The sequence below is a fragment of the Patagioenas fasciata genome, chromosome 11 (genome assembly GCF_037038585.1).
Source record: "Patagioenas fasciata isolate bPatFas1 chromosome 11, bPatFas1.hap1, whole genome shotgun sequence".
Taxonomy (NCBI): domain Eukaryota; kingdom Metazoa; phylum Chordata; class Aves; order Columbiformes; family Columbidae; genus Patagioenas; species Patagioenas fasciata.
Window position 1 is genome coordinate 3,914,194 of NC_092530.1, and position 17,530 is coordinate 3,931,723.

Below are 17,530 nucleotides of genomic sequence, written 5' to 3' on the forward strand. Positions count from 1 at the left end.
TGCTGGGGATGGCGGCCAATAAAAGTGGTGCACATGGAAGTCGATCTGAAGGGTGAAGGAGCTCAGGAAAGCTGATCAGCCTTACAGGACAGTGTGCTCCAAGCAGAAGAATGATCTCTCCAAGTACCCATGAAAAGAAGCATTTATCTCATGAGGCTGCTCTTCTGAACTGATGGAGCTGCAGGACACAAAGGCCGCACACAGGAGGTGCAAGCAGGGGAAGCTGCAAAGGAAGAAATTTATAACATGGATGTAGGGGTGATGGAAAAGATGCCCTGGATTTGATCCTTGAACAGGAGGCTGAGGGCAGCAAGATGAGCTGACACTGCTTCATTTGCAGTTGAAGAACAGGCAGGGGAAATGTGGGACTGCTCCTGAAGTTCCTAAGACTAGAATCAGACAGGACTGAGGTTCTTCATAGCTTGTCTTCATCTTCACCAGCAAGTTCTCCTGGGACTTTGTTCCTGAAGACAGGAGTCTGGAGAACACCCAGCAGTGGATGGGGCTCAAGTCAGGGGTGACCTGAGCAAACTCAGACACCATTACAGAACAGGAGATGGGTCACCTGACCAGCTCCCTGAACACAAGTATCACTGTACTGTGGCACCTGAAATTCCTAGGAGAACCCACGTCTTGGTCCAGAGGAGTGTGACTCCTCTTGAGGTGTTCTAGACTATCCCATCACTGACATGGTGATTTAGGCATCCACTTACCTGACATATTGAGTCTTTTCAGGATATGTTCCACATCAATATGAACTGGAGGCTGCTGATGCCACCTGTTCTGGAAAGGAAGGGAAGGGCGAGCAGGAATGGAAATAGAAGAAATTTGACTTTACTTTTATTTGTTGTGGAAATGCTCTCTGTTGGGCTATTCCTGAAATCTCCCTGATCATCCACACCAGTGGATTGGAATGCACGAGCATTTAAGCTGCTAGTGAGCCCTCTGGTGCCATGATCCTGAACTGCAGCTACTGGAAGAGTGAACAAACCTCCAATGACGTGAAAGGCAGAAGTAAAACCCAAGTTTCTGAAGGTGCTTGGGACCCTATGAAGGACCATCGCTGACACAGATGTGAAGGAAACAACCAGTGCAGGTCCCTGTCCCTGGAGGCTGGTGAAGGAAAGACTTGGAGACACTTGTTACAGGTGGTGAGGGCCATGTGGAGGTGGCTCTGATGCCATGTGAGACCTTGATGCTTGTTCAGCACCAGAATGGCTGAGCGCTGACCCCTGGGACCTGGTAGATCTTTCTCAAATATTTTTCAAGGCTTTTCCTGGGGTCAGTGTGAGTGGTTTTTTTTGTTTTGGGGGTGGGTTTTATGTCAAGTGCCATTGCTTTAACTGCAAGGCTCTGGTTTTCTGTGGAGTTGGAAAGGCCTGCGAGTTCCTCACAACTCATCCAGCTTCTTTCATATCACCTGGCAATGGTCACCAGTCACCTCAATGTCCCAGTCCCAAACTTGCTTGAATCCTCTGTTTGGATCCACACCCCATCACTCCAGGAGGTTCATACATCCACCAGGTTCATGGATGATTCCTGAGGACCATCCAAGTGTGGGCAGTGTAAGAGAGGAGCAGAGCAGGGTCAGCTCATGGGCCATGACTGAGCACAGCCATCCCAGCAGCAGCCATTCCCCATCTCCCAGGCACAGCCATGCCCACAGCATGCAAATGTCACTGTCATACATGATTAGCCCAAGAGAGGCCTTTCTTCCTTCTATATTCCCAGGAAAATCTTCCTCCCATTTCTCCTCCACCTGCAGATATCGACTGCTTTCCATTTCTGGGCTCAGACATGGCTGGAAGGGTTCACTGAAGCCATCAGCCATCTCATTGCTTCTCCCTGACAGGCCCTGACCCTCTCCCACACCTACACATGGCCAAGCACGGCTGCTCAGGGCCTTCCGCTCTTCAGAAGAGGCCTTGAGCTTCTTGGTTCTTCCTGGTGCTTGTTATAAACTTCCTCGCTCTCTCCAGAGTTCATGGTGAGCTTTCTTGTCCATAACAGCTCCTTTATGACCGTGTCTTACTAAATGGTTGTCTCTTTATGATCATTTGTGCAGAAAGGGCAGCCACGTGACAGCACCCAATATCTCAAACTTGATGCTGAGTGAAATGCCGTAAAGACCTGATGAGTTCCCCCTGTGTCTGTGTCTCTCCTGGAAGGAGTCTGTCCCGAGAAGGGGATCCAGCTCCTGCCACTCTCTGCAGAGGCACATGGGCAGTGTCCATGCGCCTGGGGACACAAAGGGTGACTTTTCCTAGACCACCCTTTTCCAAACTAAATGATTCTATGATGTTATGATTCCATGATTTGGTTTGAAACCATTTCAATTCCCACTACCCGCAGCTTTCTTCAAGGGCGGTTGTTGTGTGGCACAGCTGTCCTGGCTCTCCAGGCAGGTTGGGCACTGGTTTGGTGCCTGCACTGGCAGTTTTCCCCTTCCTGGGGTAAAAGGCTGTTGAGGAGAGACAGTTGTAGAGATTTGGGTCACAGGGATTTGAAGCAATCCTGTCAAACTCTGAGCAGGATGAGCTTTGGAGCCCAGGAAAAATGGAAATACTCTGAAGGGTGTTTTTGAAAAGTGGTACTGTCACTAATAAGAGTAACAGGGAACTCCTTATTCTCACTGATGATGATGATGATGAACTAAAGCTATTTAATTTCATTCCTAGCAATCATTCTTGCTTTTCAGAGCACCTACTGCACCTTAGTAGTTTTGTCTTGGAAGAACTTCTTAGAACAACGATTTTTCTCTCACTTCTTTTTCATTTTAATGATTTAAAGAGTAGACTTCCTGGACAGAATTACCCCCAAATTTAGTTTCTTTTATGACTTTATAACTTTTGAAACTTTTTTGTTTTCTTTTTTTTTTTTCTTCCCCTGGTGTGAGGTGGGGGTGGCATAGGAGAAAGGAACAAAAAAAGAAGGCCAAGGAACAGATTCCAGGTCAGTGCAGAGGCACAAAGGAAACCAGAATCTTTATGTGGTGTGCACTGACACACACTGTCACCTGCATTTCCAGTCTCTGCAGTCCCAGCTGTGCAGCAGAGTCTGGAGTTCTGAGCTCCCTTCATCTGCCCTGTGTGACACGTGGAAAATCGATCTACCCCAGTCAAATGGGTGGTTTTGATTCTCCTCACAGCCTAAAGCACCACGTGGGTCAGGAGACAAGTCACCCATCGAGGACTCATATGCTCTGCACTTACGGTTCAGGTGTTCCCTGGAATCTCAGCAGACATGTCACGCTGATATCTGAGTTCAAGGAGTTGGTCAAGAGCCTCGTGTCCATTTCTGTAATGGTGGCTTTGCTGCCTGGCTGATGTGCAGACTCTGTACATGGATGCTGACACCTCTTGAACAACCTGCCCTGAAAGGGTTAGCAATATGGGCAGTTCTTTCTGCAAGGGAATTAGGACAGCAAAAAAGACCCTGGGTTGGGGCAAAGGAAAAGTGATGCAAAAGTTGTGGTCAGGGCTGTTTAAGGAACTTGTAAAGCAGCCCTGCACCTCATGTGAATTATTCCTGTGGTCAGAAAGCACCTGAGAGCTTTGTCTAAACTGAAAACATGAAGGGGATGAAAGGACAGCGTCATTCAGGCTCAATGTGATGACAGGAAATGTCTTGACCAACCTCCCGCTCAAAGCAGGGTCAGACCAGATTACTCAGGGCTTGATCCAAACACATCTTGGTCACTTTCTGGGACAGAGTGAGTGCGCACTCCTGGGAAACAGCTTCCAGTGCTTGACTGTCCTCAGGAATGGAAAGTTTCTCCCTTTCTACAGCACCTTTCCAAGCCCAACCATTCAGATTGCGATTTACCCATCTACTTACACACTGACACAGACCATAATACCGTACCTTGAACACAGTAATATTGTGGGGGATGACACCGAATGCCTTGCTGACTTCCAAGTATCAGACCACCACTGCTCTGCCCACATCCAAACCCTGTCCTTTCCTCACAGAAAGCAAAGAGGATGGACAGACACAGCCTGCCCTGGGTAAACCCTGTCACCTTCTCTTCCAGACACCCAGAAATGGGGTCCCAGTGGACATGTTCTGGGGCACAGCCCTTAGTTCCCCTGCTCACCCATTGGCCATTCTGAAAAGTGCACACACTGTGTGAGAGCTGCCAGTGCTCAGGGAGTCCCCCCAGTCTCCATGAGCTTTCCAGGATGGTGGAGAGTGGCCTCCCTGTGATATCGTCCTGCTGTCTCAGCTCCTGGGATGCTGCCCCTGCTGTCCCATAGACTGGAGAGGGTTGTGTTAGTTCCAGTGACCCCTGACTTGATCCCCATCCTCAGCTGATTGTTCTCCAGATTCCTCTCTCCAGTCACACAGTCCTAGGACACATTGCAGGTGAAGATGGAGGACAAGAGGACACAGGGATTCTCACCTCTTTCCCTTAGTAAATTCATCAATGGCCATGCAGTGTCTTTGTTTCTCCTTTAATTGTTTCTGCAGTAGTAACAGCTCATTATGGGTCCTTGAATTGCCTTAGAGGTCCAGACTGAGCTCTGATCTGGGCTGTTCTGTGCTTGGAGGCTGCTGTCCTTGCAGAGAAAATGAACTGACTTCTGCCACCCTGCCTGGCAGTTCATTCCACCCGTGTCACAGCTCTGTCTGCAGCACTGACAGCTCCAGCTCCCCCAGTCAGGTCCCTGGCTGAGGATATTGCCTCACATCTGGGCTGGACCACCCCAGCTGTGGCACCAGCCCAGCTCTGACCTGCCACAAGAAACCTGGTACCAAGTGTCCAAGAGCCCATGTGTGCAAAGGCTTTGCTTCAGAACACAGACATGACATGGCCAAAGATTGATGAATGTCCCTTTGCACCTAAGAGTATAAAAGCAGAACAAAATGCCTAAGTTCATTCAACTGAAGATATTTCTCCCCCAGTTTGCAGAAATTAGATAATTTGCTGTAGCATTCCTCGTGTCCTATGTAAGGATGGGACAAGAAAATATGATTCTCATAGTGATTTATTTTTTTAAAACTAAATATACAGTACTGGAAAGAAGTGTCTCTGAAGAGGAGAGAGAATCAACATCACTGATTACTTCAACTTTGAAGTTGTGCCCCTGGAGCCCCAGAGGCATGTGGAGGGAGCCCAGAGGGGACAGAGAAAGGGACATGAGGGGCTGCTCCTGTACTGCTGAGCTGGGCTGGGCTCCTGGGACAGAGGGAGCTCCTGGCAAGCGGCAGCGCTGCAGAGAGACAGCTCTGCCCAGGAGCAGCTCCTCTGCACAGCGCAGCAGGGCTGAGGGCTCTGCCTGCAGCACTGAGGGCACAGGAGGCAGGCACAGAGAGGGGAAAGGCAATGTAGGTGGCTGCTTGCTGAGGGCTCATTGAGAGACAAATCTTCACAGTCCTTACATGGTAAGTCTCTGGCTGTTGGACAATACTGCTGCATTTCCTGGAGAGAGACCCTAAAGATGATACATCCCACAATTTACAGGATCTGTCAGGTCTCTCTCACAGTATCTCTGCTGTAGAGAAGAACACACTCCAGAGCAGGGCTTCCCTGCGGCATCATCAATGGGAAAGGGCATCATGGCACCTTCTGCTGAGGGTGACTGCAGGGGGACCTCCCAGGGGTGCCCAGGGCTGTCCTGCAGAGCAGGGTGCCTGCACCCCAGGGCTGTGCCGGGGCAGGGACTCTGCCGCCTGCCAGGGTCAGTGCTCAGCCTGCCCGGGGAGACCCCGACAACACTGAGGGGAGAAGATGTCATATGAAGGAGCAAACGCTATAGGGCAGGAAATGTGTTTCTGCTGTGGAGAGGGTGCTCTGTGGGTCAGGGCTGCTCACAGCTCGAGATCACCCCAAGATTTTTCCAAGGGGATGCCTCAAGGACAAGATCAGTGCAAGGATTACCAGACAGAAAAGGAGCTTTCCTGAGCCTCTCTTTTCAGTTTCCTATCCCAAGGGGTGGGGGTGCAGGAAAGGATAAAGTAAAAATGAGCTCTCATGCTTAGACAGGTCACTGAGACTCCTGAACTGCAACTGTGAGTGATCAGCACATCTGCCAGAAGGCTCATAACATCCCTTCACCACCCCTCTGCCTCTGCACAGCACCTGCATCACCTTTGCTGGATCCGTCAGCCTAGTCTGACCTGTCCTGTTTTCCAGCCTGCAAACAGGAAGATGCCCCCAGGCAGTGCCCTGTGAACAGGCAGGATCTGTAGGGCCAGGGGGAGGGCACAGAGGGTGGGATGGGGTCTGTGAGCACTGACAGGGAAGAGACATGGACAGGGAAACACCTCCCAGGGGGAGAATGATCAGAAATGAGAGGAAATTAGGCCTGGAATTCTATGGGAGGGAGAACAGAGAAAAGTCCCTGTGATCCCCTGCAGTGCAGATCCCTCCTGTGAGCAGCCCCCTGGCCTCCTGTCCCACCCAGCAAAGCCTCTGCCCTCAGGGCCGGGGGCTCCAAGGCATGAAGCAGCTCCTGTGCAGCCAGAGCTCCAGTTCCTCTGCAGAGCACAGGGGCTGAGAGCAGCTGCCCGGCAATGTTGGTGTCTGGGAGGTGGCTGCACAGCTGGGGAAGGGTGACGCTGTCTGAGTGCCCGGCTGCCTCTGCCCTGGCCTCTCTCACACCCACCCTCACGGGATGTTTCCTTCTTGCTCCCCTGCTCTGGGTCACTGCTGTTGGGATCTTGTTCTTGCCGCCAGGCTCTCTGGGGATGGCAGTTTCAGCTGCAGAGTCACAGCCTGATCTTGTGGGTCCTTTCCTGCAGGTGTGTCCATGGGAACATGTGTCCCAGCTTTGCTCTGACCTGTGGGGTGTGGGCAATGCAGTCTGTGGGGCTGGGGAATGAGGTGAGTCTCCCTGAATCAAATGCCATCCTTAGAATTCTTGACTGTCTCATTGAGATTTCCTTCCTAGCTGTGAGGTTTCCTCCTAGAATGCAAACTTGTCCTACAGCATCCTTGTGTTATCTGAAAGCCCCATGTAAATGCACAGAGATGCTACAACAGCAAAAATGTTGTTGAGTTTGTGAAATGAGCCGTGTGTCCAGGGCTAAATGTGGAGTGCCGAGACCTTGGGAAAGGGTGAGCCATGTCATGGTCTGAGTTGGCTCCCTCTGCTCTCAGCAGTGCCTGGTGGCTTTTCAGGGTAACATGGGAGTGTGATCAGGCTCCATCTCAGAAAGGTGCCAGCCCAGGGCAGCTGGAGCAAGACAGAGGGGCAGAGCAGCTGCCCTCACTCTGCACTGACCCACAGGCATCCTCTGGTCTCGCAGGACTCTCTCTGTTCTCCCTGAGTGCACCAGAAATGCTGAGGGTTTCTGACACCCAAGAACACTGCCCAGGGTGGGAGGGCAGAAGGAGCTGTAGAAACCCCAAACCTCTCCAACTCAGTTTCTCAGGCCTGGGGATACAGATGCTGACAGTCCCTTCTGCACCAGGAGCGGTTCCAGCTGACAAAGCTGAACCCCAGGACTGGCCCCTGCCCACCCAATCACACAGGGTCAGGCTGACTCCTCAAGAGCCCCTGGACAGAGACCCTGCTCTTCATTGCACACTCATCAAGCACCGACGGGGGCTCCAGCCAGGACGTTTTCCTGAAAAAAGAAAAGTGTCTCTTTGTGGGAGGGTCTGTGGGAAATGCCTTTGGTTTGTCTCAGAGTAGTTTCATCTAAACCATCACTATATTTTCCTCCTTGCACAGGTCGTCATGCCCACAGGCAGCAAATGTCCAACAGCAGCTCCATCACCCAGTTCCTCCTCCTGCCGTTCACAGACACACGGGAGCTGCAGCTCTTGCACTTCTGGCTCTTCCTGGGCATCTACCTGGCTGCCCTGCTGGGCAACGGCCTCATCATCACCACCATAGCCTGGGACCAGCACCTCCACACCCCCATGTACTTCTTCCTGCTCAACCTCGCCCTCCTTGACCTGGGCTCCATCTCCACCAGTCTCCCCAAGTCCATGGCCAATTCCCTCTGGGACACCAGGGCCATTTCTTATATGGGATGTGCTGCCCAACTGTTTTGCTTTGTCTTTTTCATTTCAGCAGAGTTGTATCTTCTCACCATCATGTCCTACGACCGCTACGTTGCCATCTGCAAACCCCTGCACTACGGGACCCTCCTGGGCAGCAGAGCTTGTGTCCACATGGCAGCAGCTGCCTGGGCCACTGGGTTTCTCAATGCTCTGCTGCACACGGCCAATACATTTTCACTGCCCCTGTGCAAGGGCAATGCCCTGGGCCAGTTCTTCTGTGAAATCCCCCAGATCCTCAAGCTCTCATGCTCCAACACCTACATCAAGGAACTTGGGCTTATTGTGGTTAGTCTTTTAGTAGCATTTGGGTGTTTTGTGTTCATTGTGCTGTCCTATGTGCAGATCTTCAGGGCCGTGCTGAGGATCCCCTCTGAGCAGGGACGGCACAAAGCCTTTTCCACCTGCCTCCCTCACCTGGCCGTGGTCACCCTGTTTGTGAGCACTGGCATGTTTGCCCACCTGAAGCCCCCCTCCATCTCCTCCCCATCCCTGGATCTGGTGGTTTCTGTTTTGTACTCACTGGTGTCTCCAGCAGTGAACCCCCTCATCTACAGCATGAGGAACCAGGAGCTCAAGGAGTCTATAAGGAAACTGTTGATTGTTTGCTTTTCAAAAGCAGTAAAAAACTGACCTCAATCTTCTGCATGTCACTTGCAATAACGTATTACTTGTTCAGCCTGAGTTCTGTATGTTGTTGTTTTTGTTTTGTTTTGTTTTGTTTTTTTGTTTAGTTTTGTTTTGTTTTTGTTTTGTATTTGTTTTCTGTTTGTTTTTTGTCTTTTGTGTTTGCTTTTCTTGGTTGTATTAATGCTATCCACAAGAAAAATCATTTGTCTTCTTATGGCTGTGTCCATGTCTACCTGTCTAGTGTGTCCCGTCGTCTTTGTGTAAATAAGCACCCGTACTCTCTATGTGTATGAAATGAAATAAAGGACCCCACACTGAGTTGTTTGCCCAGAATCTTCTCTCTGAGATCTCTGTAGCTGCAGAAGCCATGTCTGTGTGCTGAGGGGGAGTGAGTAGGAGCCGCCCTGAGCTGTGTCTTCCTCCCATCCTGACCAACATGAATCTGCGGACTCACCCCACGGCCCTGGACACCACAGCCCACTTGCTCTGCAGAGCAGCACTGTCAGGTTGGGGCTATGTGGAGCATGGAAAGAGGGTGCAGGAACGACCAGACAGCTCAACATAGCTCTGTTCCCTTGGGAAAGGGCTCTGTGGGGAGATGGGATGTTCCAGGAGAAGCGTGTGGCACGGAATGTGTGCAGAAAAGACGTGGAAAGAGAAACCCTTTGCTGCAGGTGGCAGCTTGGGGCAGGTGGCCCTGGCACTGTGGCAACAGGACCTTCCTGAAGATCTCCGAGGCCAAATGTCTCATGCTGTCCTGGGGAGCAAGTCTGGACCTGGGTCTGCAAGCTGCCTGGGCTGGAGATCTGCTCAGCATGCCGACTGGATGAACATTCTCGGTGTCCTTCATTCTCACTGGTCCCCACTGCTGTGGCACCAGTTCCAGTGTGGCTGCTCTGCTGGGCTCAACCGGCAAGAGGGCAGGGGGGGCACAACTGAGGAGGAGGTGGGAGGGCTGAACTGGCAAATGCCCCGGAGAAGAAAATACCAGTGAACAGCTGAAGTGTGTGAGTGTGCAGGGCTGGCACACAGCACTGTCCTCTCCCAGCCAGGCCTCCTGGGAGAGCCCTGAAGGACCAGCAGAGCAGGGTCTGGTGTGTGCCCATGTTCATGGGACAAACTGGGGAAGCTGCCCCAGGACAGCCATCACAGACCAGCCCCTCAAAACCACCATTTCCTTCACTGGCTCTTCTCTCCACCTGAGAGAGGTTGTTCATCTCTCAACACAAGGACACTGAATGAGTAGGTCAGAAGTCAATGTTTCCATTGTACGGGTGAGATATGAGTGGCTGGGAAGTGCCTGGAGGAGAGGGATCTGCGGGTTTTGACTGACAGTTGCTGAACATAAACCAGAATGTTCCCAGGTGGCCAAAAAGGCCACCAGCATCCTGGCTTGTAAAAGGAATAGGGTGGCCAGCAGGGCTAGAGAAGTGATTGTGCCTCAGTGATTGTGTTCTGAGTGCTGGTGAGGCTGCAGCTTGAATCCTGTGTTCAGTTTTGGGCCCCTCATCATAAGAAGGACATCGAGGCACTAGAGGGAGTGCAGAGGAGGTGACGAAGCTGCTGAGGGGCTGGAGCACAAGTGTGATGAGGAGCAGTTGTGGGAGCTGGGGCTGTTCAGCCTGGAGAACAGGAGGCTGAGGGGAGACCTCCTCACTCTCTGCAACTGCCTGAAAGGAGGTTGGAGCATGGAGGGTGTTGGTCTCTTCTCCCAAGTAGCAAGTGATGGGACAAGACGAAATGGCTGCAATTTGCACCAGGGGAGGTTTAGATTGGATACTAGGAAAAAATTCTTCCCAAACAGGGTTGTCTGGTGGTAGAACAGACTGCCCAGGGCAGTGAGGAGTCACCCACCCTAGAGGGGTGTAAAAGACATTTAAACGAGGTCCTTAGGGACATGGTTTAGTGTGAGAGCTGGGTTATGGTTGGACTCAATGATCCCAAGGGTCTCTTCCAATCGAAGTATTCTATGATTCCATGATTCTACCTCACGTGAGAGTCCACAAAGCCAACTCAGTTGTGGACACTGACAGAACCCTGACATTTCAGTGTGTGACTCTGGGAACAAACCCCACTGACCCTGTGAGATTCATCTCAATTGCCCTGGACAGGCTCATTGCAAGTGCTCCTGTCTGTTACGCCACCCTTGCCTGTGATTCTGGATTGCGCTTTCAAAATGACAGTGCAACTGAGGAGGACCTGGCATCTGTCAAACCCATCTTCAAGAAAGGCAGGAAGGAGAATTGGAAGAATCACAGGCTGGTCAGCCTGCCTCTGTCCCTGGGAAGGTGATGGGACAAGTCCTCCTGCAGCCATCTGCAGGCACTTGAAGGACAAGAAAGGGACTTGTGTACCAAAATGGGCAGGGGAAAGAAAGGCATGTTATGTGTATGGAATTGTGCCAGGCCTTGGACATGGTCCCCCCTGGTGTCCTTAGAGCTGGATTGATACTGTCTGGGCTGAAGAACTGGATGCTTGGTGGGAAGTTCACTGAAATATCAAGCCCAAATATAATCTGTGATGCAGTGTCCTCTGCGCAGTTACTTGTGTCATCCCTCAGTGACCAGCATTTGGGCCGAAACTGCTGGAAGTCTTCATTCTCCTTTCTATGATGTGATGGAGATGACACAAAACTGAGTGGAGATCTTGAACAACCTTACTTGGTCAACATGCTTTGAGAAAAAGAGTGAAACAAGAAGATATTCAGGGATGGAGATGTTCAGGATGAAGATGTTCAGGAGGGTGATGGGTGTGTATGGTATGATGAGGTCACTTGTGTCTCAGGAACTCATAACTGAGTTGGAAGGGTACAGCTGTGAAGGGGACAGTAGGGTCAGTTCTGTGTCTGGAGGGGACAGGCCAGCAGCAGGGACATGGCTGGGAAAGAACCTCTGTCAACATGCCCACAGAGGGCTTGGAGCTGGGTTGTCTAGGCTGACAAGGCTGGAAGGCACTCAAAGAACCCAGGTCTCTGTCCACTTGGCCATGGCAGTTGTCTCTGTCATGGAGGCCCAGGAGAAGCCATGTTGTCCTCATGGCACTGGGACCTCATTGCCTCCTTGCAGCCCCATGGGGAAGCTGGAAGTTGTTGTACCAGTGTTGTCCTTCCCTCAGCCTTGCACACCCAGGGTCCCAGGAAGAGTCCTGAGCCGTGTGTGCTTACATCTCATCTGTACAATGAAAACATGGACTTTTGACCTAGTATTTCATAGAATCATAGAATGTCTTCAGTAGGAAGGGACCCACAGGATCATAGTCCAACTCCTGTCCCTGCGCAGGACAACGATGACAGTTCACATTGTGTGTGTGAGGAGATTGTCCACTCTCTTCTTGGCCATGGCACATCATCGACTCCTTGCACCCCCATGGAGTGTCACACCATTGCCCTGCACTGGGCATCGCACTCCCCACATCCCCAGGAAGAGCCCTGAGACACATGTGAGGGACAGGATCTCCCTTCCTAGGGACAGGGGCTCAAGACTTGGCCATTTTCCTTCATGAAACAAACCAAGGGTTTTCTCAGCATCAGACCTGCTGCACTTTGCCTTTGTCTGATGCAATCACAGCCTCCAATTCTCTGCTCTAACGAGTCCCTGGGGAGGCTTTGTCAGTAACAGCCCTCAGTGGGGCCCATTAATGCTTCAAGGTACTTTGGAGTTTGCTTCTGACTTGGACTTCTTGAGAAGATTCTTCAGTCTGTGCTTGGTATCTGACGTTCATGGACTCAGCACCAAATACGCCATGGGGCTCATTAAAACACAGAAAGCCCTAACGAGTGCTGTTTCTTTCTGTAATATTCTTCATATCCAAAAGACTTGTAGAACTAATTGGAGTGGTTTCAGTGGGACACTCAATGATGAAGATTGCAAATAAGATTTCATAAAGGAGGGTGTTTCCTTTCAAGAGTGTTTTCTGTCATTTTTCAGTGTCTAGAAGAAGTGACAGCAGCATTCTACAATGGACATTGATCCAGACGGTCTCCTGAAGACATCTGGACAGGCAGGAGAACAGTCCCTTGAGGCTGGACACTGTATGGACAACCTCGCTCCTCACCTCCCACCCCCAGTCTGCCGGTTCCCTCATTGGCCACCAGAGACTTTCATCACTTTTCCTCACATCAGACTTCTCCACTGAGCTCTGCAGGAGATGCTGCAGCTCCTGTGCACCAGCTCCACCTGCTCTCCTGTGTCAACACTGCACAGTTTAATAAACAGTAAAACACTTTCCTCAGCTGTGTGTGTAAGCTGGATCTGGTGATATCCACCATCCACAAGGGACATCCACACAAGAACTGGTTTAGACAGAGAGATAGGAGAGGATAGAAATAAACACAATGAACATGTTATCTGCCATGTTAATTAGAGCTCTGAAGACTGGGGCAAGTTTGTAACTCCCTGAAGCTCAAAGCAGGAACCAGACAGTTGAGAGGAACTGAATGACCAAAGAGCAAGTGGAGGAGAAACCTGAGAGCACTGGGAAGGGCAAATGTCCAGACAGTGCTGGAAACTTGTCCTTTGACAGGGACATTGAATCAGGACAGGTGGGAACTCCAGAATGACGAGGGAGGTGAAATAATAGAGTGTTGGTAATAGAAGTACAGGGGAAGACCGATATTTCTTCTCCTGCTCTTAGTACACTTCCCATTAATTCACTTTTTGGCTTTTTTTTTCTTTGTTTGTTTTAATATGTAAAAAAATCCAAAACCAAAACCAAAAATCACACCAAAAAAAAAACACACACACAAAAAAACCCCACAAAAAACATAAAAATCACCAAACAGAAACAAAAACTGAACCCATGCAAACAAACAAACCCCCCAAAAAAACATCGAAAACTAAAAAAGGACCTGGGGAGACCAGAGCACCTTGCAATGCAGGTGAAGCCTGGGCAGGGGTTCCCTGGGCACCTACAATGGCACCAGGTGTGTCCCTGGAGGTGAAGACATTTGTGTCCTAAATCCATGCCCAGTTCTGGAAAACGCTTTCAAAGAAAAGTAACCCTCCTAGAAAGACAAACAAACAAACAAATAAATAGCAAATAAATGAATAAATAAATAAATAAATAAATGAGTGGATAAATAAATAAACCAATAAGAAGTATGTTGACACCTTCCTTTGCTTTGGATCATTGTCTTCAGTTCTTCTTATTTTAATTTTCATTGACATTAACTAACATAAAATTAGCTTACAAGCAAGAAGCCAAGATCATTTTGTGTCTTGCATAGCACCCCATGCTCTCTGAACCTTCCCTGCCCAGGACTCCTCACACTTTCCCCAGAGCGAGTCACACTGAGGTGTTGGCTGGTTCACTGGCTGAGATGTTGGTTTAGATGGTCACCTACAGCACAGGTGGATCCTGCCCCGTCATCGTCTGCTCTGCTCCAGTTAGAAACAGAGCCCAACATCACCATGGGATCATAAGAGAACTGAGGTTGAAGGGACCTCAGGAGTCTGCAGTCCAACCTGTCACCAACTGGGTCACAGCAAGGTGTTCAAGCCTTGATCCAATCAGAGCTTTAGCAGGACTAGAGAAGCGATCGTCCTTGTGTACTGGGCACTGGTGAGGCTGCACCTTGAATCCTGGGGTCAGTTTTAGGCCCCTCATGGCAAGGAAGACATTGAGGTGCTGGAGAGAGTTCAGAGGAGGGTGACAAGGCTGGTGAAGGGTCTGGAGCACCAGTCTTATGAGGAGCGGTTGAGGGAGCTGGGGCTGTTCAGCCTTGAGAAAAGGAGGCTGAGGGGAGACCTTGTCACTGTCCACAACTGCCTGAAAGGAGGTTTGATCATGGTGGGTGTTGGTCTCTTCTCCCAAGTAGCAAGTGATAGGACAAGAGGAAATGGCCTCAAGCTGCACACGGGGAGATTTAGATTGGATATTAGGAAAAAATTCTTTCGGGAAAGGGTTTAGAAGCAACAGAACAGACTGCCCAGCAAGGTTGTGGAGTCACCATCACTGAAGGTGTTTAAGACATACAGATGATGCACTTAGGGATATGTTTTAGTGCCAGATTTAGGTTATGGTTGGACTTGATGATCTTAAGGGCCCCTTCCAACCACAATTATTCTCTGATTCTATGATAAGTCATTTTGGATATTTTCTTTCTCAGAGGACCATGCAACCTCCCTGAGAGCCAGGACTTTTCTGAGGTGTTGGAGAGATGTCTCACGGTCACACCAGCCAGTTCCACCAGCACCTGTCTGTCCCTTCCCAGACCAAAACTTTTCTCCATATCCCAACCTTCCAGGTCAGCCTCTGGGACACAGCAAATGCTGTCCAGGTCTTCTGGGCCTGTTCAGAAGAGAGCAGCAGGCCAACAAGTTGATGGGCTCCCTGTGCACTTCAAAGCTTTCCTGACCATTTCTCTCAATGCTCCACTTACACCCAAACTTTCTGGTCCTTAAGCTGTGGATGAGGGCATTGAGCAGGGATGTGGGGATGGTGCAGAAAAAAGGCTTTGTCAAACTGTCTTGGGAGGGCTGTTCTGGGCATCCCACAGTCAAGGATGAGGTTGCTGGAGAAACCAGTGGCATTGGTTTGAGGTCCAGGTGGAGAAGGCCTTGTGCCTGTCTGCACTGGAGGAGAGCAGTGATGCATTCATGGGATGCCCATGTGAACAGGAAGGGAACAGATGGCTCCAGGGGACAAAAGGCCTTCCAGCCAGTTCTTTACCCATTACAGATACACCATCCAGGCCAAGAGCTGCAGCTTCTCCAGGAGATGCTGTGGGATACGGTGTCAAAGGCTTTACTGCAGTCTAAGGACACAACACCCACAGCCTGTGTGGCGGATTCACTCCCCACGACAGACTTTCCCTCATCTGCTCAGCCAGTCACCTTGTCATAGAAGGAGATCAGACTGGTCAAGCAGGACCTGCCTTTCACAAAGCCATGCTGATTGGGCCCGATTGCTTGTCTCGTATGTGTGACCTCACAGTCCTTTCCCAGCCATGTTCCTGCTGTTGGCCTATCCCCTGCAGAGGCAGAAGTGGCGTCACAGTGCCCTCCACAGCCATTGGCTTCCTACTGGACTATGAGTTCCTGAGATACAAGTGACCACATGGCATCGTACCCAGCCATCACCCTCCTTGTGCTCCAGTGTGTGAGCAGATGAAACTGAGCTGCTTTCATCAAATGTATCCAATAGATTTCCTATCAAGGGTTTGAGTGGAGAAACGTTCCTCAGAGGAGCTGCTGTATTTACTCTGGGGCATTTTATATCTCTGCTTCTGACTCTTATTATTTTTCTCTTCTTCCTCTGTCTATTCTGACTTGAAAGAGCTCTCCAAGGAAAAGATTCATGGAATCCTACAACAGCGCAGGTTGGAAGAGACCCCTGAACACCACCTCTGTCCCACTGACCTTTATGGCACTCCAAGGAATAGCTGATAGCATTTGTGCTCCCTTGGGTTCATCTCACCACTTGCACACAGTGGACATGCACATGATGTGTATGGTTACAACCCATCTGTACAATGAAAACATGGACTTTTGACCTTGTATTTCATAGAATCATAGAATCTCTTGGGTTGGGATGGGCGCATGAGGATCATGGACTCCAACTCCTGTCCCTGCACAGGACACCCCACAGGTCACCCCGTGTGTCTGAGGACATTGTCCAGTCTCTTCTTGATCACTGTCAGGTTGGGGCTGTGACTCGTCCCTGGGAGCCTGTTCAGTGTCCAGCACCTCTGGGTGAAGAACCTTTTCCTCATGTCCAACAGCCGTCTTGTGGTCTTTTACCTGAGCAGAGAAAAGTAACCTCACCATGATCTTCTAAATCCCATGAGTGCTGCTGGCCTTTCAACTTCTCTGACAGACACGACCATGTCCCTGATGCTGTCCCACAATGTTCTCAGGTGGAATGGACATGACAACCCATCTCCAAGACCTCTTCCTGCGTAGGGCCTGTGTGTACTTTGGCAGAGATACCTTCCCAGCTCTATTCTTGCTGCTGGGCTGTCACCTCCCCCGACAGAACTAATCTCACTGTCCCCTTCACAGCCATGGTCTTCCAACTCAATTATGAGTTTCTGAGACACAAGTGACCTCATAATCCCATACCCATCCATCACCCTCATTATGGACCAGGACGTTACTAGATAAAAGCATGCTTGTTTCATCAAATTGATCAAATCTATTTCCTAGTAGAGATCTGAGTGGAGAAGCATTCTTTATGGGAATTTGAAGTGTTGACACCTTTTCTATGTCCTCTCCTGCCTCTTTTATTTTATTTTTTTTCCTTTTTCCTGGTCTCTAATTGCGACCTCGGTATCCGAAGTGCAAAGCCAGTCTCACACCCAGAGATGAGATTTTGTTTATTCCAGAGTTGTGGAAGTCTGGATGCTGGAATAAAACCAGCACAATAGATAGAAAAGGAATATCTATTATATCCAAAATCTTATCCCTACATTCAGACCCTCCCGGCAGCCCTAAAGAGCCAAGTGTTTACACATTGGCATATGGGTTACATAATCATTTTACCACTACACATGCTTGTTGAGGAAGGATCCCGGGCTGACCCCAGTCTCTCATCCTGGGGATGTGTATTTTAGTACTACAATGAGTGTATAAGGAGCAAAGTTCAGCTAAAGGACACTTTATGTAACAGTCTTGAGACAGATGTTAAAACAAGGCTCAACTAACTGTGCAGGCTCCAGAGTGTCTGCACTGCAAGGACAGAATTCTTTGCAGGTTCTGATTAGGTGTTTTAAAAGTCACTTTTATCTCTGTTAGAGGAGCAGACTGACCAAAACTGTGAGGTTTTACATATTTTAGGTTAGCAATTGCAGGCATGATTCATTCTTTTAACTGGTAAGGACTACATCTTCTGTCTTCAAAAACTTCTCCAAGGTAAAAAGATTCATTGAATCCTAGAATAACTGAGGTTTGA